Below are 27,198 nucleotides of genomic sequence, written 5' to 3' on the forward strand. Positions count from 1 at the left end.
ACAATGTTAGGTTTCCTGGTGCGCAGTTCAATACTGACAAAAGAGCGGACCTGTCACTCCAAAAGCTCTAACTCGGTCTCAGATCAAGCTAGACACCCCATTCAACATTCTACTGCCTGTTGACATCTAGTGGAAGGTGTATGAAGTGCATACAGATCCATAAATATAAGCCAGTTGAATAGGCAGGCCCTGACACAGAGCCCCATTTTCAGAATTTTCACTTCCTGTTTGGAAGTTTGCTGCCAAATGAGTTCTGTTTGACTCACAGATATAATTCAAACAGTTTTAGAAACTTCAGAGTGTTTTCTATCCAATAGTAATAATAATATGCATATTGTATGATCTAGAACAGAGTACGAGGCCGTTTAATTTGGGCACGATTTTTTCCCAAAGTGAAAACAGCGCCCCCTATTAAGTTAAACCTCTGGGTTATATAAGGGATCAAAAGATTGATTGTTGTCTGACTATTTCTGTTTATACCTGATAGAAACATAACAAAATCCCTCGCCAATAATGGACCAAGCCTTCACCACAGAAGAGATATAGGTAGATTGTGTTTGCGTGTGTACGTTGCGTGTCTGTTGTGTGTACGTTGTGGATACATTGCGCGTCTGTTGTGTGTACGGTGTGTGTCTGTTTTGTGTACGTTGTGTGTACGTTGCGTGTCTGTTGTGTGTACGGTGTGTGTCCATTGAGTGCCCGTTGCGTGTCTGTTGTGTGTCCGTTGTGTGTACGTTGGGTATCCGTTGCATGTCCGTTGTGTGACAGTTTCTACGTGTATTGATCCAATCTGCAAGCAGGGAAGATTCCTGAAGGGACAGGCCTTTTTCTCTGGTTTTGGAGTTAAATCTCCCCTCCCATAATATCTGAAATCCAACTGTCCTGTAGCCTCTCAACCTCACACAGCCTCTACCCCTCCCCTATACTCCCCCCCTACTGCCCCTCCTCCCCCCTGACTCCCCCAGCGTACCACCCACTCCTCTCTCTCTCTGTTGCCAGACACCCTGTCCTTACTAACACAAACCACATGGCTCAGTGAGCCCTGGGACAACACAGCTACACACTACAACACACTGCTACAACACAGCTACACAGCAAAACACACTGCTATTCCCCGATACACACTACAACACACTGCTGCTTGCGTGCCTCGTTTAAATGAGAGGGGAAAAAAAAGAGAGAGAAAGAGAGAAAGAAAGACATTGCTTTGGCAATGTTAACATATGTTTCCATTGCCAATAAAGCCCTTTGAATTGAAATTGAATTGAGAGAGAGACAGAAAGAGAGAGAGAGAGAGAGAGAGAGAGAGAGAGAGCAACACTACCAAAACCACCACCTCAACTCACTTATGTCACCACTGCATCCTCCCAGCTTCTCTCTCTCTTTATCTCTCTTTATCTCTCTCTCTCTCTCTCTCTCTCTCTCTCTCTCTCTCTCTCTCTCTCTCTCTCTTTCTCTCTCTCTCTCTCTCTCTCTCTCTCTCTCTCTCTCTCTCTCTCTCTCTCTCTCTCTCTCTCTCTCTCTCTCTCTCTCTCTCTCTCTCTCTCTCTCTCTCTCTCTCTCTCTCTCTCTCTCTCCTGCGCTCCATCTAGCTCACCCCCCCCCCTGTACCTCATGTCTTCCCAGTGTGTTTAATCTGTTGACCAGGCTCCAGAGTAGAGCAGGACAATAGTCTCACTGTTCAGACTCCTACGCTGGTATTATTAACACATTTTCAAATGGACATTTTACTGGCTTGCGTCCCAAATAGCATTCTATTCCCTACTTAGTGCACTACCTTTGACCAGGTCTCTATGGCATCCTATTCCCTACTTAGTGCACTACCTTTGACCAGAGCCCTATGGCATCCTATTCCCTACTTAGTGCACTACCTTTGACCAGAGCCCTATGGCATCCTATTCCCTACTTAGTGCACTACCTTTGACCAGGTCCGTATGGCATCCTATTCCCTACTTAGTGCACTACCTTTGACCAGGTCCCTATGGCATCCTATTCCCTACTTAGTGCACTACCTTTGACCAGGTCCGTATGGCATCCTATTCCCTACTTAGTGCACTACCTTTGACCAGGTCCGTATGGCATCCTATTCCCTACTTAGTGCACTACCTTTGACCAGGTCCCATATGGATCTGGTCAACAGTAGGGCACTACACAGGGAATAGGTGTAATTTATGATGCATATTGGCCATTTCAGAGTTGTATTAGAGGCCACGACACGACAACCAAGCAAACAAGTTTATTGTACCCGTAGTCTCTGTGTTTTTAGTGGTTTAGGAGGTTTAGTTTTGAGGGGACCCCAGGAGAACACAATGACTTATTGACTGTTTTCCAGATTCATGGTTTTACTGTGTGTGTGTGTGTGTTTGTGTGTGTGTACTGTTTTACTGGCCAATGTTATGGTGACAGCTTTAGGGACTGAGAGGGAGGAGAGACATGGGCAGAGTGGTCTAGAGTAGAGATATACAGCACCGACTCAGCAGTAGCTGTGAGTAAAGGTACATCTCTGTCACACTTAAACACACACACACACACACTTAAACACACACACACACATGTTAGGCATTAGAGCCTTGTAGTACTACTTGGTAATATTCTACTTGGTAATAAACTACTTGGTAATAATCTACTTGGTAATATTAGTGTTGGTAATAATCTACTTGGTAATAATCTACTTGGTAATAATATATTTGGTAATCTACTTGGTAATAAACTACTTGGTAATAATCTGCTTGGTAATATTCTACTTGGTAATAATATACTTGTTATTAATAATCTACTTGGTAATAATCTACTTGGTAATAAACTACTTGGTAATAAACTACTTGGTAATAATCTACTTGGTAATAAACGACTTGGTAATAATCTACATGGTAATAATCTACTTGGTAATAAACTACTTGGTAATAAACGACTTGGTAATAAACGACTTGGTAATAATCTACTTGGTAATAATCTACTTGGTAATAATCTATTTGGTAATAATCTACTTGTTATTAATAATCTACTTGGTAATAATCTACTTGGTAATAAACTACTTGTTAATAATCTAATTGGTAATATTAGAGTTGGTAATAACTTACTTGGTAATAATCTACTTGTTAATCATCTACTTGGTAATAAACTACTTGGCTATTAAACTACTTGTTAATAATCTAATTGGTAATATTAGAGTTGGTAATAATTTACTTGGTAATCATCTACTTGGTAATAATCTACTTGGTAATAATCTACTTGGTAATAAACTACTTGGCTATTAAACTACTTGGTAATAAACTACTTGGTAATAATCTACTTGGTAATAATCTACTTGGTAATAATCTACTTGGTAATATTAGAGTTGGTAATAATCTACTTGGTAATAATCTACTTGGTAATAATCTACTTGGTAATATTAGAGTTGGTAATAATCTACTCGGTAATAAGCTACTTGGTAATAATCTACTTGGTAATATTAGAGTTGGTAATAATCTACTCGGTAATAAGCTACTTGGTAATAATCTACTTGGTAATAATCTACTTGGTAATAATCTACTTGGTAATAATCTACCTGGTAATATTAGAGTTGGTAATAATCTACTTGGTAATAATCTACTTGGTAATATTAGAGTTGGTAATAATCTACTTGGTAATAATCTACTTGGTAATATTAGAGTTGGTAATAATCTACTTGGTAATATTAGAGCTGGTAATATTCTACATGGTAATAATCTACTTGGTAATAATCTACTTGGTAATAATCTACTTGGTAATAAACTACTTGGTAATAATATACTTGGTAATAAACTACTTGGTGATAATCTACTTGGTAACAAATTACTTGGTAATAATTTACTTGGTAATAATCTACTTGGTAATAAACTACTTGGTAATAATCTACTTGGTAATAATCTACTTGGTAATAATCTACGTGCTATGACATTAGGTTTTAGAGCCTTGCAGTGATATTGATATTGACCACATCCCGTCAGTGGAGGATGCCTGGTTGTACTTTAAAAGTAATTTCCTCACCATCGTAAATAAGCATGCCCCTTTTAAAAAATGTAGAGTTAAAAACAGATATAGTCCTTGGTTCACTCCAGACCTGACTGCCCTCGACCAGCACAAAAACATCCTGTGGCGTACTGCACTAGCATCGAATAGCCCCCGCGATATACAACTTTTTAGGGAAGTCAGGAACCAATACACGCAGTCAGTTAGGAAAGCAAAGGCTAGCATTTTCGAACAGAAATGTGCATCCTGTAACTATATCTCCAAAAAGTTCTGGTACACTGTAAAGTCCATGGAGAATAAGAGCTCCACTGCACTGAGGCTAGGAAAAACTGTCACCACCGATAAATCCACGATAATCAAGAATTTCAATAAGCATTTCTCTTTGGCTGGCCATGCTTTCCTCCTGGCTAAACCAACCCCGGCCAAGAGCTCCGCACCCCCTGCAGCGACATGCCCGAGCCTCCCCAGCTTCTCCTTCACCCAAACCCAGACAGCTGATGATGACCCTCTCTATCTAGAATGATCCGCTGCCATTGTTGCAACCCCTATTACTAGTCTGTTCAACCTCTCTTTCGTATCGTCTGAGATCCCCAAAGATTGGAATGCTGCCGCGGTCATCCCCCTCTTCAAAGGGGGTGAAACTCTAGACCCAACCTGTTACAGACCTATATCTGTCCTACCCTGCCTTTCTAAAGTCTTCGAAAGCCAATTTAACAAACAGATCACTGACCATTTCAAATCCCACCCTACCTTCTCCCATCTACCTCATCCCAAATATTGTTTTTATTTACTTTGTTTGCTCTTTTCGCACACCAGTATTTCTTCTTGCACATCATCATCTGCTCATCTATCACCCCAGTGCTAATTTGTTAAATTGTAATTACTTTGCTACTATTGGCCTATTTATTGCCTTACCTCCATACTCCATTTGCACACACTCTATACAGATTTTGCTATTGTATTATTGACTGTACTTTTGTTTATCTCATGTGTAACTCTGTGTTGTTGTTTGGATAGAAAACACTGAACTTTCTAAAACTGTTTGAATCATGTTTGTGAGTATAACATAACTTATTTCGCCGACGAAACTCCGAGGACAAACCATTCAGATTTTGTTTTTTTTAGGTCACTCTTTTCAATGGGATTTCATTGGGAATCCAGATTTCTAAGCAACTTTGTTGCAGTTCCTATCGCTTCCACTGGATGTCAACAGTCTTTAGAAATTGGTTGAGGTTTTTCCTTTGAGAAATGAAGAAGTAGCACTGTTCAGAACGAGGGTAGAGGGGAGTGTAATCTTTGTTAGAGGCTCCCTACACTTTGTTTTCCTCCGGTATTGAACACAGTATATCCAGTCTTCAATTTGATCGATTATTTACGTTAAAAAATACCAAAAGTTGTATTAGGAAAGTAGTTTGAAATGTTTGGACAAAGCTTACAGGTAACTTATGAGATATGTTGCGCAAGTTTTTCTGGATCAAACGTGTCAAATAAATGAACATTTTGGATATATATCGACGGAATTAATCGAACAAAAGGACCATTTGTGATGTTTATGGGACATATTGAAGTGCCAACAGAAGAAGCTCGTCAAAGGTAAGGCATGAATTATATCTTTATTTCTGCGTTTTGTGTCGCGCCTGGAGGGTTGAAATATGTTTTCTGTGTTTGTTTGCTGGGGTGCTATCCTCAGATAATAGCATCGTTTGCTTTCGCCGTAAAGTATTTTTGAAATCTGACACATAGGCTGGATTCACAACAAGTGTAGCTTTAATTTGGTGTATTGCATGTGATTTCATGAAAGTTATATTTTTATAGTAATTTATTTGAAATTGGCGCTCTGCATTTTCACTGGATTTTGGCCAAGTGGGACGCTACCGTCCTACATATCCCAGAGAGGTTTTTAAATAAAGGTGAAATATATATTTTTAATAAAATAGTACTACTTGGTAAATTCCTACTTGCTATTACATTAGATTTTAGAGCCTTGTAAACCTACTTGGTAATAATCTACTTGGTAAAATATTAGGTTTTAGAGCCTTGTAGTTCTACTTGGTAATAATCTACTTGGTAAAATATTAGGTTTTAGAGCCTTGTAGTTCTACTTGGTAATAACCTACTTGGTAATATCCTACTTGCTATTATATTAGGTTTTAGAGCCTTGCAGTTCTACTTGGTAATATTCTACTTGCCATTATATTAGGTTTTAGAGCTTTGCAGGTCTACTTGGTAAAATCCTACTTGCCATTATATTAGGTTTTAGAGCTTTGCAGGTCTACTTGGTAATATTCTACTTGGTAATATTTGGTACCACTCCAAATGGTAGTCAAGGTAGCCACTGGTAGTCAAGGTACAGGCACATGTAGAGTTGCAAAATGTTGATCACTTTCCCAGATTCCTCTGGTGTTTCAGAAATCTTGGCTGTAAGATTCCTGGAAATAAGCAGGACATCTAGGAACTCTCCCTTTAGGATTTATGGAACACCAGGGAACCCTGGAACACCATGGAACCCTGGAACACCATGGAACCCTGGAACACCATGGAACCCTGGAACACCATGGAACACCATGGAACCCTGGAACACCATGGAACCCTGGAACACCATGGAACCCTGGAACACCATGGAACCCTGGAACACCATGGAACCCTGGAACACCATGGAACACCATGGAACCCTGGAACACCATGGAACCCTGGAACACCATGGAACCCTGGAACACCAGGGAACCCTGGAACACCATGGAACCCTGGAACACCATGGAACCCTGGAACACCAGGGAACCCTGGAACACCATGGAACCCTGGAACACCATGGAACCCTGGAACACCATGGAACCCTGGAACATCAGGGAACCCTGGAACACCATGGAACCCTGGAACACCATGGAACCCTGGAACACCATGGAACCCTGGAACACCAGGGAACCCTGGAACACCATGGAACCCTGGAACACCAGGGAACCCTGGAACACCATGGAACCCTGAAACACCAGGGAATTGACAACCTTCCCGTCAAATAGGCACCTATCTGATAACTTTAATAATCTCTGCATATATGACACTGATGATAATTAACCCCCCCCCCCCCCCTTCCAGGGAAAACATCCCTGCACACCTCACCACACACAGTGCAGGCCAGTAGCATACCGTTGGCTCACAACATATCTTCTGTCTTGTCTCTCGTTATCAAACCTGTATGTTTGTTTATCTATTGAGTCAGCAAAAAAATAGTAAATGGGGAATTGTAGATCGTACCCACCACAACCTTGGACCACTACCTTGGTCTACTACTCTCACCACTACTCTCAATACCAAGTATGAACCCATTGAACACGGTGAGTGTGTGGGGATGTCAGTGGACGGATCATCTAATCTGCGACAGTAAACACATTACGCAGTTATTAACACAGTGGTTTTACAGCTGGAAAAGCCACGCAAATTACCGCTACGCAAATCATGGGTAATATAATTTAGGGTAAACAATCTTTAGCATGACCGTACAATATCTCTAGCTAGATTTTTTACTGCAGACGCATGTGGTAGATTTGTGTGGACACCGGTCAAATCATTTCCCTCACAGACAATCACTAGGGAGTTACAGGAGACCACACCCTTTATCTTGGATGTCTCTAAACTCAAAAACCATGTGACCTCTACAACCCCTCCAGGTTCCCCTGTAACCCAGTCTAAAACCCCTCTAGGTCACCCTCTAAACCAGTCTAAATCCCCTACAGGCCCCCCTGTAACCCAGTCCACAACCCCTCCAGACCCCCCTCTAGCCCAGTCTACATTCCCTCCAGGCCCCCCTGTAACCCAGTCTACATTCCCCTCAAGGCCCCCCCTGTAACAAGTCTACATTCCCTCCAGGCCCCCCTGTAACCCAGTCTACATTCCCCTCCAGGCCCCCCTGAAACCCAGTCTAAATCCCCTCCAGGCCCCCCTGTAACCCAGTCTAAATCCCCCTCCAGGTCACCCTGTAACCCAGTCTAAATCCCCTCCAGGTCCTTGTTAGCCCAGTCTAAATCCCCCTCCAGGTCCCCCTGTAACCCAGTCTAAATCCCCTTCAGGTCCCTCGTTAGCCCAGTCTACATTCCCTCCAGGCCCCCCTGTAACCCAGTCTAAATCCCCTCCAGGTCCCTCGTTAGCCCAGTCTAAATCCCTACTAGGTACCTCGTTAGCCCAGTCTAAATCCCCTCTAGGTCCCTCGTTAGCCCAGTCTAAATTCCCTCCAGGTCCCTCGTTAGCCCAGTCTAAATCCACTCTAGGTCCCTCGTTAGCCCAGTCTAAATCCCCATCCAGGGCCCTCATTAGCCTAGTCTAAATCCCCTCCAGGTCCCTCGTTAGCCCAGTCTAAATCCCCTCCAGGTCCCTCGTTAGCCCAGTCTAAATCCCCTCCAGGTCCCTCGTTGGCCCAGTCTAAATCCCCTCCAGGTCCCTCGTTAGCCCAGTCTAAATCCCCTCCAGGTCCCTCGTTGGCCCAGTCTAAATCCCCTCTAGGTCCCTCGTTAGCCCAGTCTAAATCCCCTCCAGGTCCCTCGTTAGCCCAGTCTAAATCCCCTCCAGGTCCCTCGTTAGCCCAGTCTAAATCCACTCTAGGTCCCTCATTAACCCAGTCTAAAGCCCCTCCAGGTCCCTCGTTAGCCCAGTCTAAATCCCTACTAGGTACCTCGTTAGCCCAGTCTAAATCCCCTCTAGGTCCCTCGTTAGCCCAGTCTAAATTCCCTCCAGGTCCCTCGTTAGCCCAGTCTAAATCCCCTCCAGGTCCCTCGTTAGCCCAGTCTAAATCCCCATCCAGGGCCCTCATTAGCCCAGTCTAAATCCCCTCCAGGTCCCTCGTTAGCCCAGTCTAAATCCCCTCCAGGTCCCTCGTTAGCCCAGTCTAAATCCCCTCCAGGTTCCTCGTTAGCCCAGTCTAAATCCCCTCCAGGTCCCTCGTTAGCCCAGTCTAAATCTTCTCTAGGTCCCTCGTTAGCCCAGTCTAAATCCCCTCCAGGTCCCTCGTTAGCCCAGTCTAAATCCCCTCCAGGTCCCTCGTTAGCCCAGTCTAAATCCCCATCCAGGGCCCTCGTTAGCCCAGTCTAAATCCCCTCCATCTCCCTCGTTGGCCCAGTCTAAATCCCCTCCAGGTCCCTCGTTAGCCCAGTCTAAATCGCCTCCAGGTCCCCCTGTAACCCAGTCTAAATCCCCTCCACGTCCCTCGGTCGGCCAGTCTAAATCCCCTCCAGGTCCCTCGTTAGCCCAGTCTAAATCCCCATCCAGGGCCCTCGTTAGCCCAGTCTAAATCCCCACCAGGTCCCTCGTTAGCCCAGTCTAAATCGCCTCCAGGTCCCCCTGTAACCCAGTCTAAATCCCCTCCACGTCCCTCGGTCGCCCAGTCTAAATCCCCTCCAGGTCCCTCGTTAGCCCAGTCTAAATCCCCTCCAGGTCCCTCGTTAACCCAGTCTAAATCCCCTCCAGGTCCCTCGTTAGCCCAGCTTAAATCCCCTCCAGGTCCCTCGTTGGCCCAGTCTAAATCCCCTCCAGGTCCCTCGTTGGCCCAGTCTAAATCCCCATCCAGGTCCCTCGTTAGCCCAGTCTAAATCCCCTCCATCTCCCTCGTTGGCCCAGTCTAAATCCCGTCCAGGTCCCTCGTTAGCCCAGTCTAAATCGCCTCCAGGTCCCCCTGTAACCCAGTCTAAATCCCCTCCACGTCCCTCGGTCGCCCAGTCTAAATCCCCTCCAGGTCCCTCGTTAGCCCAGTCTAAATCCCCATCCAGGGCCCTCGTTAGCCCAGTCTAAATCCCCTCCATCTCCATCGTTGGCCCAGTCTAAATCCCCTCCAGGTCCCTCGTTAGCCCAGTCTAAATCGCCTCCAGGTCCCCCTGTAACCCAGTCTAAATTCCCTCCACGTCCCTCGGTCGCCCAGTCTAAATCCCCTCCAGGTCCCTCATTAGCCCAGTCTAAATCCCCTCCAGGTCCCTCGTTAGCCCAGTCTAAATCCCCTCTAGGTCCCTCGTTAGCCCAGTCTAAATCCCCTCCAGGTCCCTCGTTAGCCCAGTCTAAATCCCCTCCAGGTCCCTCGTTAGCCCAGTCTAAATCCCCTCCAGGTTCCTCGTTAACCCAGTCTAAATCCCCTCCAGGTCCCTCGTTAACCCAGTCTATATCCCCTCCAGGTCCCTCGTTAACCCAGTCTAAATCCCCTCCAGGTCCCTCGTTAGCCCAGCTTAAATCCCCTCTAGGTACCTCGTTAGCCCAGTCTAAATCCCCTCTAGGTCCCTCGTTAGCCCAGTCTAAATTCCCTCCAGGTCCCTCGTTAGCCCAGTCTAAATCCTCTCTAGGTCCCTCGTTAGCCCAGTCTAAATCCCCTCCAGGTCCCTCGTTAGCCCAGTCTAAATCCCCATCCAGGGCCCTCGTTAGCCCAGTCTAGATCCCCTCCATCTCCCTCGTTGGCCCAGTCTAAATCCCCTCCAGGTCCCTCGTTAGCCCAGTCTAAATCCCCTCCAGGTCCCTCGTTAGCCCAGTCTAAATCCCCTCCAGGTCCCTCGTTAGCCCAGTCTAAATCCCCTCCAGGTCCCTCGTTAACCCAGTCTAAATCCCCTCCAGGTCCCTCGTTAGCCCAGCTTAAATCCCCTCCAGATCCCTCGTTAGCCGAGTCTAAATCCCCTCCAGGTCCCTTGTTAGCCCAGTCTAACACCCCTCCAGGTCCCATGTTAGCCCAGTCTAAATCCCCTCTAGGTCCCTCGTTAGCCCAGTCTAAATCCCCTCCAGGTCCCTCGTTAGCCCAGTCTAAATCCCCTCCAGGTCCCTCGTTAGCCCAGTCTAAATCCCCTCCAGGTTCCTCGTTAACCCAGTCTAAATGCCACCCAGGTCCCTCGTTAACCCAGTCTATATCCCCTCCAGGTCCCTCGTTAACCCAGTCTAAATCCCCTCCAGGTCCCTCGTTAGCCCAGCTTAAATCCCCTCTAGGTACCTCGTTAGCCCAGTCTAAATCCCCTCTAGGTCCCTCGTTAGCCCAATCTAAATTCCCTCCAGGTCCCTCATTAGCCCAGTCTAAATCCTCTCTAGGTCCCTCGTTAGCCCAGTCTAAATCCCCTCCAGGACCCTCGTTAGCCCAGTCTAAATCCCCTCCAGGTCCCTCGTTAGCCCAGTCTAAATCCCCATCCAGGGCCCTCGTTAGTCCAGTCTAAATCCCCTCCAGGTCCCTCATTAGCCCAGTCTAAATCCCCTCCATCTCCCTCGTTGGCCCAGTCTAAATCCCCTCCAGGTCCCTCGTTAGCCCAGTCTAAATCGCCTCCAGGTCCCCCTGTAACCCAGTCTAAATCCCCTCCACGTCCCTCGGTCGCCCAGTCTAAATCCCCTCCAGGTCCCTCATTAGCCCAGTCTAAATCCCCTCCAGGTCCCTCGTTAGACCAGTCTAAATCCCCTCCAGGTCCCTCGTTAGCCCAGTCTAAACCCCCTCCAGGTCCCTCGTTAGCCCAGTCTAAATCCCCATCCAGGGCACTCGTTAGCCCAGTCTAAATCCCCTCCAGGTCCCTCATTAGCCCAGTCTAAATCCCCTCCATCTCCCTCGTTGGCCCAGTCTAAATCCCCTCCAGGTCCCTCGTTAGCCCAGTCTAAATCGCCTCCAGGTCCCCCTGTAACCCAGTCTAAATCCCCTCCACGTCCCTCGGTCGCCCAGTCTAAATCCCCTCCAGGTCCCTCAGTATCCCAGTCTAAATCCCCTCCAGGTTCCTCGTTAGCCCAGTCTATATCCCCTCCAGGTCCCTCATTAGCCCAGTCTAAATCCCCTCCAGGTCCCTCGTTAGCCCAGTCTAAATCCCCTCCAGGTCCCTCATTAGCCCAGTCTAAATCCCCTCCAGGTTCCTCGTTAGCCCAGTCTAAATCCCCTCCAGGTTCCTCGTTAGCCCAGTCTAAATCCCCTCCAGGTCCCTCGTTAGCCCAGTCTAAATCCCCTCTGGGTCCCTACTCTGGCTGCTCTGCTCTGGGTCTGAGTGTAAGGATGTTGACTGCTGTTTCTCTGCTAACAACATCTGGGCTACCTGCCAGACCAAGAGAGAGAGATAGAGAGAGGGAGGGAGAGAGAGAGAGAGCGAGAGAGGGAAGGGTGAGGCTGAGGTACGTCTATCCTTCCCCCCTTCGTCCCCCTGTTCTCTTCTATTTAACTCACCCCCTTCACAACCTCCACCCACTCTGCTCTCATTAAACCCCATCACCCTCGTGGTCAAGGGAGCCTGTTCTGTTCCTCACAACACACCCATTCATTGATGACTGTAAAAGAACGAGGGAAAAAAAGCCCCCCAAATCCACTCTAACTGAGGGGTCTTAAAGGGGCTTTCCGGGGCCCACACTGGGACTGTACTGAACACTCTGGGGACGTCCCAAATGCCACCCTGCTCCCTTTATTGTGGACCATAGGGCTCTGGTCAAAAGCAGTGCACTACCTGGGATACATACCGTAGCTGTGTTCACGACTAGCCTCGGTGTAGGCTCACGACTAGCCTCAGTGTACGCTCACGACTAGCCTCAGTGTACGCTCACGACTAGCCTCAGTGTACGCTCACGAATAGCCTCAGTGTACGCTCACGACTCGCTTCAGTGTACGCTCACGACTAGCCTCAGTGTACGCTCACGACTAGCCTCAGTGTACGCTCACGACTAGCCTCAGTGTACGCTCACGACTAGCCTCAGTGTACGCTCACGACTAGCCTCAGTGTACGCTCACGACTAGCCTCCATGTACGCTCACGACTAGCCTCAGTGTACGCTCACGACTAGCCTCAGTGTACGCTCACGACTAGCCTCCATGTACGCTCTCTCCATTCTGTAGCAGACCCCGTGGTCCCCTAAAACAGGGCTGAACCCAACCTCTCTACAGCCCTGTTACACCCCTCTACTCCCCTCCACAACCCTGTTAAACCCTTCTACACCCCTCTACAGCCCTGTTACACCCCTCCACAGCCCTGTTACACCCCTCCACAGTCCTGTTACAGCCCTCTACGGTCCTGTTACACACTCCACATTACTGTTACACACTCCACAGCCCTGTTACACACTCCACAGCCCTGTTACACCCCTGCAAAGCCCTGTTACATCCCTCCACAGCCCTGTTACACCCCTCCACAGCCCTGTTACACCCCTCTACAGCCCTGTTACACCCCTCCACAGTTCTGTTACAGCCCTCTACGGTCCTGTTACATACTCCACAGCCCTGTTCCACCCCTCCACAGTTCTGTTACAGCCCTCTACGGTCCTGTTACATACCCCACAGCCCTGTTACACCCCTCCACAGCCCTGTTTCACCACAGCCCTGTTACACCCCTCCACAGCCCTGTTACACCCCTTCACAGTCATGTTACACCTCTCCACAGCCCTGTTACACCCCTCCACTGCCCTGTTACACCCCTCCACAGTCCTGTTACACCCTCTACAGCCCTGTTACACCCCTCTACAGCCCTGTTACACCCTCTACAGCCCTGTTACACCCCTCCACAGCCCTGTTACACCCCTCTACAGCCCTGTTACACCCTCTACAGCCCTGTTACACCCCTCCACAGCCCTGTTACACCCCTCTACAGCCCTGTTACACCCCTCTACAGCCCTGTTACACCCCTCCACAGCCCTGTTACACCCCTCCACAGCCCTGTTACACCCTCTACAGCCCTGTTACACCCCTCCACAGCCCTGTTACACCCTCTACAGCCCTGTTACACCCCTCCACAGCCCTGTTACACCCCTCTACAGCCCTGTTACACCCTCTACAGCCCTGTTACACCCCTCTTCAGCCCTGTTACACCCCTCTACAGCCCTGTTACACCCTCTACAGCCCTGTTACACCCCTATACAGCCCTGTTACACCCCTACACAGCCCTGTTACACCCCTATACAGCCCTGTTACACCCCTCCACAGCCCTGTTACACCCCTCTACAGCCCAGTTACACCCCTCCACAGCCCTGTTACACCCCTCTACAGCCCTGTTACACCCTCTACAGCCCTGTTACACCCCTCCACAGCCCTGTTACACCCCTCTACAGCCCTGTTACACCCCTCTACAGCCCTGTTACCCCCCTCTCCAGCCCTGTTACACCCTCCACAGCCCTGTTACACCCCTCTACAGCCCTGTTACCCCCCTCTCCAGCCCTGTTACACCCCTCTACAGCCCTGTTACACCCTCTACAGCCCTGTTACACCCCTCCACAGCCCTGTTACGCCCCTCTACAGCCCTGTTACACCCCTCTACAGCCCTGTTACACCCTCTAAAGCCCTGTTACACCCTCCACAGCCCTGTTACCCCCTCTCCAGCCCTGTTACACCCTCTACAGTCCTGTTACACCCCTATACAGCCCTGTTACACCCCTCCACAGCCCTTTTACACCCCTATACAGCCCTGTTACACCCCTCCCTCTGTGAGTCCAACCCCTCCACTCTCCTCTTTAAGGTTGCCAACTCTACAGCCATTATGCAATACTTCTCAACCTGCAGTTTATACAAAAACAGACTTCCCAATCCAGGGGACGTTTTTAAATGTCAAAATGGTTCTTACGATTGTATAATATATTTTTCATTCCTTCTAGTATCTGTGCCATTTGTCCTGGTTGTGTTTCAGATGTGAAAGGCTTTGAATGCACTCCATTTCATTGGGAATAAGGCCCATTGGGAATAAGGCCCATTACGAATAAGGCCCATTGGGAATAAGGCCCATTTGGGAATAAGGCCCATTAGGGAATAAGGCCCATTAGGAATAAGGTCCATTGGGAATAGGTCCCATTAGGAATAAGGCCCATTGGGAATAGGTCCCATTAGGAATAAGGCCCATTGGGAATAGGGCCCATTAGGAATAAGGCCCATTGGGAATAGGTCCCATTGGGAATAGGGCCCATTGAGAATAGGGCCCATTGAGAATAAGGCCCATTGGGAATAGGGCCCATTGAGAATAAGGCCCATTGGGAATAAGGTCCATTATGAATAAGGCCGATTGGGAATAGGGCCCATTAGGAATAAGGCCCATTGGGAATAGGGCCCATTAGGAATAAGGCCCATTGGGAATAGGGCCCATTGAGAATAGGGCCCATTAGGAATAGGGCCCATTGGGAATAGGGCCCATTAGGAATAGGGCCCATTGGGAATAGGGCCCATTAGGAATAAGGCCCATTGGGAATAGGGCCCATTAGGAATAAGGCCCATTGGCAATAGGGCCCATTAGGAATAAGGCCCATGGGGCTCTGGTCAAAAGTAATACACTATATAGGGAATAGGAGGAGATTTGGGAAGCAGCATTTTATGTTCTCTGCCCTTTAAAAAAATGTGTTTGATATTAGGGCCTTTGATATGAATGATATGTAGGATTTGTGCCACTCCTTGCAATGTCCGATTTCATACATATTTCAAAGTACATCAATGAGCTACAACGCTTTGATTCTGATGCCGTTAGGCAACATGCGAGCCGTTTTCGAGGCCACTCTGAAAGCTTTTTTGCGGTCGAACCAAACTTTGCCGCCACAGTATTTATGAGGCAGATCTAAAAAAAAATATATACATTCATACTACAACATAATTTATTGTCATGGTATTCGGTCCTTTAATGAAACAGCCTAACAATGTGTTCTCCAGAAGAGAATGACCCACGTGATCAAAACTAACGGAATATAATCTGATTATGACATTTAGAAAATTTAACGCAGAAACTTTATCTAAACAGCTTGTATGCTACTGCAGAGATATTGCATCTCTGTACTGTTATCTCAGGTCAAAGATACTCCTAACTCTGACCCCGGATACAAAACATCAGGAGTCCAAGGTCATACTGTCAGTTTAGAGTAAAATAGACCAATGGAGGCAGACATCAGGCCGTGTCCTGCCTAGTCTGTCCAATGAGCATGGGAAGGGTTACAGCTGCAGTGGTTTGGTCGTGGGTTGGGATGGCCTGCATCTAGACGCTTAATAATGGGTTACAGCTATACTGAACTGTTCACTGCTCATGGAAAGGGTTACAGCTCAGTCTGATATATAAAGGGTTAAAGTGGTACTGTCTCCTTGGGTTGGGTTGGGTTAAAGTGGTACTGTCTCCCTGGGTTGGGTTGGGTGAAAGTGGTACTGACTCCCTGGGTTGGGTTAAAGTGGTACTGACTCCCTGGGTTGGGTTAAAGTGGTACTGTCTCCCTGGGTTGGGTTGGGTTAAAGTGGTACTGTCTCCCTGGGTTGGGTTAAAGTGGTACTGTCTCCCTGGGTTGGGTTGGGTTAAAGTGGTCCTGTCTCCCTGGGTTGGGTTAAAGTGGTACTGTCTCCCTGGGTTGGGTTGGGTTAAAGTGGTCCTGTCTCCCTGGGTTGGGTTAAAGTGGTACTGTCTCCCTGGATTGGGTTAAAGTGGTACTGACACCCTGGGTTGGGTTAAAGTGGTACTGTCTCCCTGGGTTGGGTGAAAGTGGTACTGTCTCCCTGGGTTGGGTTAAAGTGGTACTGTCTCCCTGGGTTGGGTTAAAGTGGTACTGTCTCCCTGGTTGGGTTAAAGTGGTACTGACTCCCTGGGTTGGGTTAAAGTGGTACTGTCTCCCTGGGTTGGGTTGGGTTGGGTTAAAGTGGTACTGTCTCCCTGGGGTGGGTTAGGTTAAAGTGGTACTGTCTCCCTGGGTTGGGTTGGGTTGGGTTAAAGTGGTACTGTCTCCATGGGTTGGGTTGGGTTAAAGTGGTACTGTCTCCCTGGGTTAGGTTAAAGTGGTACTGTCTCCCTGGGTTGGGTTGGGTTGGGTTAAAGTGGTACTGTCTCCATGGGTTGGGTTGGGTGAAAGTGGTACTGACTCCCTGGGTTGGGTTAAAGTGGTACTGTCTCCCTGGGTTGGGTTAAAGTGGTACTGTCTCCCTGGGTTGGGTTAAAGTGGTACTGTCTCCCTGGGTTGGGTTAAAGTGGTACTGTCTCCCTGAGTTGGGTTAAAGTGGTACTGACTCCCTGGGCTGGGTTGGGTTAAAGTGGTACTGACTCCCTGGGTTGGGTTGAGTGAAAGTGGTACTGTCTCCCTGGGTTGGGTTAAAGTGGTACTGTCTCCCTGGGTTGGGTTAAAGTGGTACTGTCTCCCTGGGTTGGGTTAAAGTGGTACTGTCTCCCTGGGTTGGGTTAAAGTGGTACTGTCTCCCTGGGTTGGGTTAAAGTGGTCCTGTCTCCCTGGGTTGGGTTAAAGTGGTACTGTCTCCCTGGGTTGGGTTAAAGTGGTACTGTCTCCCTGGGTTGGGTTAAAGTGGTACTGTCTCCCTGGGTTGGGTTAAAGTGGTACTGTCTCCCTGGGTTGGGTTAAAGTGGTACTGTCTCCCTGGGTTGGGTTGAAGTGGTACTGTCTCCCTGGGTTGGGTTGGGTTAAAGTGGTACTGTCTCCCTGGGTTGGGTTAAAGTGGTACTGTCTCCCTGGGTTGGGTTAAAGTGGTACTGTCTCCCTGGGTTGGGTTAAAGTGGTCCTGTCTCCCTGGGTTGGGTTAAAGTGGTACTGTCTCCCTGGGTTGGGTTAAAGTGGTACTGTCTCCCTGGGTTGGGTTAAAGTGGTACTGACTCCCTGGGTTGGGTTAAAGTGGTACTGTCTCCCTGGGTTGGGTTAAAGTGGTACTGTCTCCCTGGGTTGGGTTAAAGTGGTACTGTCTCCCTGGGTTGGGTTAAAGTGGTACTGTCTCCCTGGGTTGGGTTAAAGTGTCCTGTCTCCCTGGGTTGGGTTAAAGTGGTACTGTCTCCCTGGGTTGGGTTAAAGTGGTACTGTCTCCCTGGGTTGGGTTAAAGTGGTACTGTCTCCCTGGGTTGGGTTAAAGTGGTACTAGCTCCCTGGGTTGGGTTAAAGTGGTACTGTCTCCCTGGGGTGGGTTAGGTTAAAGTGGTACTGTCTCCCTGGGTTGGGTTGGGTTGGGTTAAAGTGGTACTGTCTCCATGGGTTGGGTTGGGTTAAAGTGGTACTGTCTCCCTGGGTTAGGTTAAAGTGGTACTGTCTCCCTGGGTTGGGTTGGGTTGGGTTAAAGTGGTACTGTCTCCATGGGTTGGGTTGGGTGAAAGTGGTACTGACTCCCTGGGTTGGGTTAAAGTGGTACTGTCTCCCTGGGTTGGGTTAAAGTGGTACGGTCTCCCTGGGTTGGGTTAAAGTGGTACTGTCTCCCTGGGTTGGGTTAAAGTGGTACTGTCTCCCTGAGTTGGGTTAAAGTGGTACTGACTCCCTGGGCTGGGTTGGGTTAAAGTGGTACTGACTCCCTGGGTTGGGTTGAGTGAAAGTGGTACTGTCTCCCTGGGTTGGGTTAAAGTGGTACTGTCTCCCTGGGTTGGGTTAAAGTGGTACTGTCTCCCTGGGTTGGGTTAAAGTGGTACTGTCTCCCTGGGTTGGGTTAAAGTGGTCCTGTCTCCCTGGGTTGGGTTAAAGTGGTACTGTCTCCCTGGGTTGGGTTAAAGTGGTACTGTCTCCCTGGGTTGGGTTAAAGTGGTACTGTCTCCCTGGGTTGGGTTAAAGTGGTACTGTCTCCCTGGGTTGGGTTAAAGTGGTACTGTCTCCCTGGGTTGGGTTGAAGTGGTACTGTCTCCCTGGGTTGGGTTGGGTTAAAGTGGTACTGTCTCCCTGGGTTGGGTTAAAGTGGTACTGTCTCCCTGGGTTGGGTTAAAGTGGTACCGTCTCCCTGGGTTGGGTTAAAGTGGTCCTGTCTCCCTGGGTTGGGTTAAAGTGGTACTGTCTCCCTGGGTTGGGTTAAAGTGGTACTGTCTCCCTGGGTTGGGTTAAAGTGGTACTGACTCCCTGGGTTGGGTTAAAGTGGTACTGTCTCCCTGGGTTGGGTTAAAGTGGTACTGTCTCCCTGGGTTGGGTTAAAGTGGTACTGTCTCCCTGGGTTGGGTTGGGTTAAAGTGGTACTGTCTCCCTGGGTTGGGTTAAAGTGGTACTGACTCCCTGGGTTGGGTTAAAGTGGTACTGTCTCCCTGGGTTGGGTTAAAGTGGTACTGTCTCCCTGGGTTGGGTTAAAGTGGTACTGTCTCCCTGGGTTGGGTTAAAGTGGTACTGTCTCCCTGGGTTGGGTTAAAGTGGTACTGTCTCCCTGGGTTGGGTTAAAGTGGTACTGTCTCCCTGGGTTGGGTTAAAGTGGTACTGTCTCCCTGGGTTGGGTTAAAGTGGTACTGTCTCCCTGGGTTGGGTTAAAGTGGTACTGTCTCCCTGGGTTGGGATAAAGTGGTACTGTCTCCCTGGTTGGGTTAAAGTGGTACTGTCTCCCTGGGTTGGGTTAAAGTGGTACTGTCTCCCTGGGTTGGGTTAAAGTGGTCCTGTCTCCCTGGGTTGGGTTAAAGTGGTACTGTCTCCCTGGGTTGGGTTAAAGTGGTACTGTCTCCCTTGGTTGGGTTAAAGTGGTACTGTCTCCCTGGGTTGGGTTAAAGTGGTACTGTCTCCCTGGGTTGGGATAAAGTGGTACTGTCTCCCTGGGTTGGCCTTCACCCAGATGATTAATGCAGGGAGTTAATGGAGTGAACCATCTGTCAGATTCCTAAACACAGCTGGAGCGGATGTCCATTCCCCCTGTCCTACACACACACACACACACACACACACACACACACACACACACACACACACACACACACACACACACACACACACACACACACACACACACACACACACACACACACACACACACACACACACACACACAGACACACACACACACAAACACAAACACACACACACACACACACAATCTTACCCAGGCAAACAGATAACACACACAGACACGCTTCACTCCTCCCCTAAAGGCCCCCCTGAGATCTATTTGTGTGGAAATGGAAGGGGCCCAGCTGATTGTGAAAGCCTGTTCATACGCTGTCACTGAGGGTGATTACACAATGTGGGATAACAGAGGCGGGGGGCGCGGGAGGGGGGGGGGGGGGGTACAACAGGGTTGCGTGTATTGTATGTCTGTTAATATGGGCACTTTTTAAGATTGTCTAGTCTTAGCCATTATTATACTAAAGTATAATTAAATCGTATTCACATTTTTGTAATTTGAATAATGATTTAGTATAGTATAAAACAGTGGGCCGTTTGAGTAAAATTAGATGCCCTTTCATTTTAGTCACGTGTGGCGGGCAGGTAGCCTAGTGGTTAGAGCAAATCCCCGAGCTGAAAAAGGTAAACATTTGTCGTTCTGCCACTGAACAAAGCATTTAACCCACTTGTTCCTACTAGGCTGTCATTGAAAATAAGAATTTGTTCTTAACTGACTTGCCTAGTTAAATAAAAGGTAAAAATAAATAAACATCACATGTGTAGTGCCTCATTAACCTATAGTAAACATAAACCACTCACACTCTCTGAGGATACCAAACATTAGGAACACCTTCCTAATATTCAAGTTGCATTTCATCGGGGCATGGTGTCAAAAGTGTTCCACAGGGACGCTGACCCATGTCGACCCCAGTGCTTGCCACAGTTGTGTGAAGTTGGCTGGATGTCCTTTGGGTGATGGACCGTTCTTGATACACACAGGAAACTGTTGGAGTGTGAAAAACCCAGCAGCGTTGCAGTTCTTGACACATTCAAACCGGTGCGCCTGGCACCTACTACTATACCCCGTTCAAAGACACTTAAATATTTTGTCTCGCCCATTCACCCTCTGAATGGCACACATACACAATCCATGTCTCAATTGTCTCAAGGCTTAAAAAATACAATTTTACCTCATCTATACTAAAGGGATCATAGCTTTAAAATCGAATCAATATCAAATTTTTGTGTAGCGTGTAGCGTCAGCACCAGTGAAGTAGGATTCAATCTTAGTCCTGTATTGATGCTTTTCGTGTTTGATGGTTCGTCTGAAGGCATAGCGGGATTTCTTATCAGCGTCCGGATTAGTGTCCCGATCCTTGAAAGCGGCAGCTCTAGCCTTTAGCTCGGTGCGGATGTTGCCTGTAATCCATGGTTTCTGGTTGGGATATGTACGTACGGTCACTGTGGGGGCTTCGTTGTCGGTGCCCAATTGATGAAGCCGGTGACCGAGGTGGTATACTCTTCAATGCCATTGGATGATTCCCGGAACATATTCCAGTCTGTAACGTACTGTAGCATCCGCGTCATATGACCACTTCTGTATTGAGCGAGTCACTGGTATTTCTTGCTTTAGTTTTTCTTGTAAGCAGGAATCAGGAGGACAGAATTATGGTCAGATTTTCCAAATGGAGGGCGGTGGACAGCTTTGTATGCGTCTCTGTGTGTGGAGTTATTTTTCCTCTGGTTGCACATGTGACACACTCGTAGAAATTAGGTAAAACTTATTTAAGTTAGACTGCATTAAAGTCCCCCGGCCACTTCTGGATGAGCATTTTCTTGTTTGCTTATGGCCTTATACACAGCTCGTTGAGTAGATGAAAACTCTCTTGGTAGGTAGTGTGGTCTATAGCTTATCATGAGGTACTCTACCTCAGGCGAGCAATACCTCGAGACTACCTTAATGTTAGACATTGCACACCAGCTGTTATTAGCAAATAGACACACACTCCCACCCCTCGTTATACCGGACGTAGCTGTTCAGTCCAGGTCTCTTCCCGACAGCAGAAATATGACAAACATATAGAAGAATATAGAATAATTATCTGCCCATGTAAATTTCTAATTTTGCCTACATAGATATTACACATTACATACAGAACAAACTGACACACACAAGCAGAGAGAGAGAGAGAGAGAGAGAGAGAGAGAGAGAGAGAGAGAGAGAGAGAGAGAGAGAGAGAGAGAGAGAGAGAGAGAGAGGGAGAGGGAGAGGGAGAGGGAGAGGGAGAGGGAGGGAGAAGGAGAGGGAGAGAGGGAGAGAGGGAGAGAGGGAGAGAGGGAGAGAGGGAGAGAGGGAGAGAGGGAGAGAGAGAGAGAGAGAGAGAGAGAGAGAGAGAGAGAGAGAGAGAGAGAGACAGAGAGAGACAGAGAGAGAGAGAGAGAGAGAGGGAGAGAGAGAGAGAGAGAGAGAGAGAGAGGGGAGAGAGAGAGAGAAAGAGAGAAAGAGAGAAAGAGAGAGAGAGAGAGAGAGAGAGAGAGAGAGAGAGAGAGAGAGAGAGAGAGAGAGAGAGAGAGAGAGAGAGAGACGGAGAGAGAGGGAGAGGGAGAGAGAGGGAGAGGGAGAGAGAGAGAGAGAGAGAGAGAGAGGGAGAGAGTAGCACAATCACCAGATGTTGTCGCAAAGTATTGGCAGAGTAGTATGGGTTGCACCTCAATCGCTTGGTTGCGTCATTGTCATTGTTATCACCGTTTCACAAACACCACAGCCACATTGGTGTCCAGAACTAGAACGGGAGCTAATAACTTAAAACAGGAGCTAATGATGGTTTCACCAAGTGATGTAGTCGAGTCACCATTTGTTTTGTCAAAATCGAGTCCCAAGTCCCCACGGCTGAAGTTCCGAGTCCCGGTGCTCCAGTCCTGGTCCAGGTGCTCAAGTCTGACACACTGGGTCCACATAAACTCAAAATAAAGTTATTTACCCAGTCAGATATAAAGGAGATATTTACCCACTCAGATATATAGAGGTGTTATTTACCCAGTCAGGTATAGAGGAGTTATTTACCCAGTCAGATATAGTTATTTACCCAGTCAGATATAGAGGAGTTATTTACCCAGTCAGATATAGAGGAGTTATTTACCCAGTCAGATATAGTGGAGTTATTTACCCAGTCAGATATAGAGGAGTTATTTACCCAGTCAGATATAGAGGAGTTATTTACCCAGTCAGATATAGAGGAGTTATTTACCCAGTCAGATATAGAGGTGTTATTTACCCAGTCAGGTATAGAGGAGTTATTTACCCAGTCAGATATAGAGTTATTTACCCAGTCAGATATAGAGGAGTTATTTACCCAGTCAGATATAGAGGAGTTATTTATCCAGTCAGATATAGAGGAGTTATTTACCCAGTCAGATATAGAGGAGTTATTTACCCAGTCAGATATAGAGGAGTTATTTACCCAGTCAGATATAGAGGAGTTATTTACCCAGTCAGATATAGAGGAGTTATTTACCCAGTCAGATATAGAGGAGTTATTTACCCAGTCAGATATAGTGGAGTTATTTACCCAGTCAGATATAGTGGAGTTATTTATCCAGTCAGATATAGAGGAGTTATTTACCCAGTCAGATATAGAGGAGTTATTTACCCAGTCAGATATAGAGGAGTTATTTACCCAGTCAGATATAGAGGAGTTATTTATCCAGTCAGATATAGAGGAGTTATTTACCCAGTCAGATATAGAGGAGTTATTTACCCGGTCAGATATAGAGGAGTTATTTACCCAGTCAGATATAGAGGAGTTATTTACCCAGTCAGATATAGAGGAGTTATTTACCCAGTCAGATATAGTTATTTACCCAGTCAGATATAGAGGTGTTATTTACCCAGTCTGATATAGAGGAGTTATTTACCCAGTCAGATATAGAGGAGTTATTTACCCAGTCAGATATAGAGGAGTTATTTACCCAGTCAGATATATAGAGGAGTACATAGCGACAAGACATAGTGTAGTGACAAGAGGAATTTAGTTAATAAATAGTTTGCTTTTCCTTTCTTTCTGTGCCACCAAATGTTTGCATATAGACTGCTGGTAATGTTACCTTGGCTACGTTCAGTAGACTACTAGTAATGTTACCATGGCTACATTCAGTAGACTACTGATAATGTTACCATGGCTACATTCAGTAGACTACTAGTAATGTTACCATGGCTACGCTCAGTAGACTACTAGTAATGTTACCATTGCTACGTTCAGTAGACTACTAGTAATGTTACCATGGCTACATTCAGTAGACTACTAGTAATGTTACCATGGCTACGTTCAGTAGACTACTAGTAATGTTACCATGGCTACGTTCAGTAGACTACTAGTAATGTTACCATGGCTACGTTCAGTAGACTACTGGTAGTGTTACCATGGCTACATTCAGTAGACTACTAGTAATGTTACCATGGCTACATTCAGTAGACTACTGGTAATGTTACCATGGCTACGTTCAGTAGACTACTGGTAATGTTACCATTGCTACGTTCAGTAGACTACTGGTAATGTTACCATGGCTACATTCAGTAGACTACTAGTAATGTTACCATGGCTACGTTCAGTAGACTACTAGTAATGTTACCATGGACACATTCAGTAGACTACTGGTAATGTTACCACGGCTACGTTCAGTAGACTACTGGTAATGTTACCATGGCTACATTCAGTAGACTACTGGTAATGTTACCGTGGCTACGTTCAGTAGACTACTAGCAATGTTATCATTTCTACGTTCAGTAGACTACTGGTAATGTTACCGTGGCTACGTTCAGTAGACTATTGGTAATGTTACCATGGCTACATTCAGTAGACTACTGGTAATGTTACCATGGCTACATTCAGTAGACTATTGGTAATGTTACCATGGCTACATTCAGTAGACTACTGGTAATGTTACCGTGGCTACGTTCAGTAGACTATTGGTAATGTTACCATGGACACATTCAGTCGACTACTGGTAATGTTACCATGGCTACATTCAGTAGACTCTTGGTAATGTTACCATGGCTACATTCAGTAGACTACTGGTAATGTTACCATGGCTACGTTCAGTAGACTACTGGTAATGTTACCATGGCTACGTTCAGTAGCCTACTTGTAATGTTACCATGGCTACATTCAGCAGACTATTGGTAATGTTACCATGGCTACGTTCAGTAGACTACTGGTAATGTTACCATGGGTACATTCAGTAGACGTCTGGTAATGTTACCATGGCTATGTTCAGTAGACTACTAGTAATGTTACCATGGCTACATTCAGTAGACTACTAGTAGTGTTACCATGGCTACGTTCAGTAGACTATTGGTAATGTTACCATGGCTACATTCAGTAGACTACTGGTAACGTTACCATGGCTACGTTCAGTAGACTATTGGTAATGTTACCATGGCTACGTTCAGTAGACTACTGGTAATGTTACCATGGCTACATTCAGTAGACTACCGGTAATGTTACCATGGCTACGTTCAGTAGACTACTGGTAATGTTACCATGGCTACGTTCAGTAGACTACTGGTAATGTTACCATGGCTACATTCAGTAGACAACTGGTAATGTTACCATGGCTACGTTCAGTAGACTACTAGTACTGTTACCATGGACACAGACTACTAGTAATGTTACCATGGACACATTCAGTAGACTACTAGTAATGTTACCATGGCTACATTCAGTAGACTACTGGTAATGTTACCATGGCTACGTTCAGTAGACTATTGGTAATGTTACCATGGCTACGTTCAGTAGACTACTGGTAATGTTACCATGGCTACATTCAGTAGACTATTGGTATTGTTACCATGGCTACATTCAGTAGACTACTAGTAATGTTACCATGGCTACATTCAGTAGACTACTAGTAATGTTACCATGGCTACGTTCAGTAGACTATTGGTAATGTTACCATGGCTACATTCAGTAGACTACTGGTAACGTTACCATGGCTACGTTCAGTAGACTATTGGTAATGTTACTATGGCTACGTTCAGTAGACTACTGGTAATGTTACCATGGCTACATTCATTAAACTGTTGGTATTGTTACCAGGACCATGTTCAGTTGCCACATTTTTACATATTCTCCATATAGCTTAAACAAATGGTTAACGATCCGGTCCGCTAGTAGCCTAGTTGTAGAACAGTCCGGTCCGCTAGTAGCCTAGCTCTAGAATAGTCCGGTCCGCTAGTAGCCTAGCTCTAGAATAGTCCGGTCCGCTAGTAGCCTAGCTCTAGAATAGTCCGGTCCGCTAGTAGCCTAGTCCGAGAATAGTCCGGTCCGCTAGTAGCCTAGTCCTAGAATAGTCAGATCAGCTAGTAGCCTAGTCTTAGAATAGTCCGGTCCGCTAGTAGCCTAGTCCTAGAATAGTCAGGTCCGCTAGTAGCCTAGTCCTAGAATAGTCCGGTCCGCTAGTAGCCTAGCTCTAGAATAGTCCGGCCCGCTAGTAGCCTAGTCCTAGAATAGTCCGGTCCGCTAGTAGCCTAGTCCTAGAATAGTCCGGTCCGCTAGTAGCCTAGTCCTAGAATAGTCAGGTCCGCTAGTAGCCTAGCTCTAGAATAGTCAGGTCCGCTAGTAGCCTCGTCCTAGAATAGTCCGGTCCGCTAGTAGCCTCGTCCTAGAATAGTCCGGTCCGCTAGTAGCCTAGCTCTAGAATAGTCAGGTCCGCTAGTAGCCTAGCTCTAGAATAGTCCGGTCCGCTAGTAGCCTAGTCCTAGAATAGTCCGGTCCGCTAGTAGCCTAGTCCTAGAATAGTCCGGTCCGCTAGTAGCCTAGTCCTAGAATAGTCAGGTCAGCTAGTAGTCTAGTTCTATAACAGTCTGGTCCGCTATTAGCCTAGTTCTAGAACAGTCCGCGATATGCTTTAGGAATGTAAAATGCGACCAACGCAGTACAGAAAGGAAAAACCCTAGCGGCGGTATTACGGCTCATATCTTTCGAATGGTAAAGGGCAAGATAGAATCAAATGTTTTCTCCAGAGGAAAGAGGATGATTTGGCTTTGTTGGCTACAAAACCTGGCTAGGAAATGCAGTGGGGATAGTTGGAGGGTTGAGTGAGACTACAAATTCAAAGACCGCCTACTTATTTATTAAATCTGTTTGCCAGCTCCAGGTAAAGGCCACACAAGCGGCACACATCGATTTGCATCAAATGCAGGTTTTCAGTAGCCTACAATGGCATAGAACTAATTACACGATGGCTAAACAGATGCAAATGTATCTCCGAGTTTCATTGGGATTTTTTCCACCCTAACAGAAGGCAAGGGAGTTCCATTTTTCAGATTTCCACTCATGCTCGAGACCAAAACAGCTGAGCATGTGTAAGACATTTCACACTTGCTCGATACGCTTTTCCAAAAAAGCAAAGTCCACATTAGAATTCAGTTCAAACCACCTCTTTCCGAAGCTAATTTATCTAATTTCCTCTAGCGCACCTAAAGTTGTTTTAAATGGTTTTCCAGGGCGTTTGTCGCCGTTATTTCTTGATTCACATAAAGTTATAGCGTGTTATTATTTATTTTATTCTTTTAGAGTTAAAAGGGGTTTATGTTTGACAGAACTTTTTCACAAAGAATCAGGGAGGGTTTAAGATGTTAGGGAAACCCTGCTTAAGGCTCTACATACCCCCACACCTAATTTATAAAAACATTCGAGCTGAACAAAATTACTAGAACTACCGCTCTGCGTTTGCATAAAATGTACAGCTG

The 27,198-nt window shown here is 46.8% G+C and overlaps 1 protein-coding gene and 1 long non-coding RNA gene across 2 annotated transcripts in view; one reads left to right on the forward strand and one right to left on the reverse strand.

The window, feature by feature from the left end:
* The window catches only part of crocc2 (ciliary rootlet coiled-coil, rootletin family member 2), a 157,730-nt gene that overhangs the window by 100,691 nt on the left and 29,841 nt on the right, over positions 1-27,198 (reverse strand). The window lies entirely within an intron of this gene.
* On the forward strand, positions 22,143-23,555 carry LOC129867635 (uncharacterized). Its single transcript, XR_008761658.1, has 3 exons — positions 22,143-22,712; positions 22,743-23,003; positions 23,061-23,555. It is a non-coding gene; the product is annotated as an uncharacterized LOC129867635 (long non-coding RNA).

This window comes from Salvelinus fontinalis, chromosome 12, assembly GCF_029448725.1.
Source record: "Salvelinus fontinalis isolate EN_2023a chromosome 12, ASM2944872v1, whole genome shotgun sequence".
Classification (NCBI taxonomy): Eukaryota; Metazoa; Chordata; class Actinopteri; order Salmoniformes; family Salmonidae; genus Salvelinus; species Salvelinus fontinalis.